This window comes from Eurypyga helias, unplaced genomic scaffold (genome assembly GCF_000690775.1).
Source record: "Eurypyga helias isolate BGI_N326 unplaced genomic scaffold, ASM69077v1 scaffold3278, whole genome shotgun sequence".
Classification (NCBI taxonomy): domain Eukaryota; kingdom Metazoa; phylum Chordata; class Aves; order Eurypygiformes; family Eurypygidae; genus Eurypyga; species Eurypyga helias.
In genome coordinates, this window is record NW_010268722.1 from 144,588 (window position 1) to 146,715 (window position 2,128).

Consider the following 2,128-nt stretch of genomic DNA (forward strand, 5'->3'; position numbering starts at 1 on the left):
CTCCTATCCCTGGATACTCACCCCGTGCTTGTCCCTACTACTCGTCAGGACAAGACCAGCACATGCTGTCCCCTTTTGTTTCCCCAAGACCAGAAAAAAACCTGCGTGCCCGGGTGGGAGAGCACAACTGTGAGGACCCCAGTGTGCACAGTGTGGGGAACAGGACCCTACAGCTGCATCAACACGTGCCCCCGTCCCACCATGGAGAAGCACACGGCGATGCCAACTCCTCCCCTCTGGGCACCTGTTGAGATCGCGGGCTGAGGGATGTGCAGCTCAAGTCTGTTCTGAAAAGCGAGCATGGTAGAGAGCCCCAACTCATTTTAGTCTCTCAGTAGTGTCAGGAAATCTTCCTGTTTTCTGAAAGCAATACATGCACCATCACCACAGAGGAATGTTTTCACAATCATTTTGATGGGAAAAGAAAAAAGAAAAATCTAATGATTGTTCTGCAAATGCCCAGTTCAGAATTAACTGGACACAGTCCAGAGAAGGGCTTCTGCCTAATTTTAAGTATTTCAATACTTTCCAGAGCCACTTTTGAACTGGGGACCATATTGCAACACTCTGACTAGGGACTTTATTTCCAAGGCAGTATTCAATACTCCCTCTTCAGTTTTGCAAGAATTTCTGGATTTTTTTCCCAGCAGGTACTGGAGATAAATCAGTGTAAAAATCACTTAATAAAACCTTAGGGAAACCTCCCCAAACACAGCTTTTTACCACTATTTTTTAATTCCAACTCAGAAAATAACTAATTACTTGCAAACTATAAAAGAATATTTCATTTTTTCACAGCAAGAGGAAAATAAGTTTTCTCAGACACAATCTCAAGTCATGATATTTTGTAGGGTCATAATAATGAATCACTACCATTCCATCCAAAACCAAATAGCATTAATTTCCCTCTCTGTATCTTCCCTCATAGTGAGTCAGAAAGACATTAATTTCTTTTCCAGACATCTCAAGGCAATACAAGCACACAGAAGAAATCTTAATCTACCTTTTGGCAGTAAGACTAACATCCCTATTTTTTTATTTTCCCTTGGTGGAAGAGCACCTGGGAACCTCACAAGAAGATGTAGATACTCCGCCACTCCCTGCAGTAATAAACTTGCTCTCAGCTCAGACACACAGAAATACTACAACAGAATAAATCTGAGTCTCATCACAGACTGTCCTGACTTCTTGGAATGATTACACCATAGCTGTTCATATTTTCTATGTGTAGAGATCATTCCAAAATGCCTTTTTTTTTTTTTTTTTAGATTTTATATAAGCATGTCCCAGTGGCTGAAATTCACCTTTTCAAAAAGGCCAGCTGAGAATCCCTCAGCCTACCTTGGCAGATGTATTTTGGGATCCCTATTATTTTGTGGGATGTTTACCTGGCACTGTGCATGTCGTTAATTGTGGGTTTAGATTTGGATTTTGCTTCATCCTTATTGTTAAATAACTGAAAGCATTCAATACCAGCATTAAAAAGTCAAGACTTGCTGTAGGCATCACATGCATTTACTCCATGGCAAGCGGAGGTTTCAGAGTCTGCAGAATCCGCCCCCCCCCAGGCAGCTCCTGTGGCTGTAAAGACACACCCCGTTCTGCCACCATTGGGGTGACATTCCCTCAGTCCCTTTCTAATTCTGCAGTACGATGTGATAAACATCAAATGTAACACTGGTGGAAAATCTTATGTGGTAGGTTTTTTACCCTCAGCTGTTCAGAGTTGTTGTAGGAAAGGACTAGTAAACTCTTTCCTACTCACAAGAAAACCAATTTTTGCTGTCCTCTCTTAAACACTTTGCATGACAGCTCTTTGTTTACAGCATTAAGGTTTGGACTTGAGCACTTGCAATGCTTGCTCCTGAGATAAAACAATAAAAAACCCCAACAAAACCACTTGCCTGGCTTTCTGTACCTAACATTTGGCGAGTTTTAAAGCCACACCTATTTACAAAACAGTGGACTCTGCGATTTTCACCAGTTTTTGCAGCTCAGTGCTCTAACCTGTGTTTAGTTGAATATTTTCATAATTCTGTGTCACCATATATGTGGCATTTGATACCAGTATGCATGCACCCATAGGAAAACACACCTAAATACATATGTGCACCTTAAGTAAAAAATA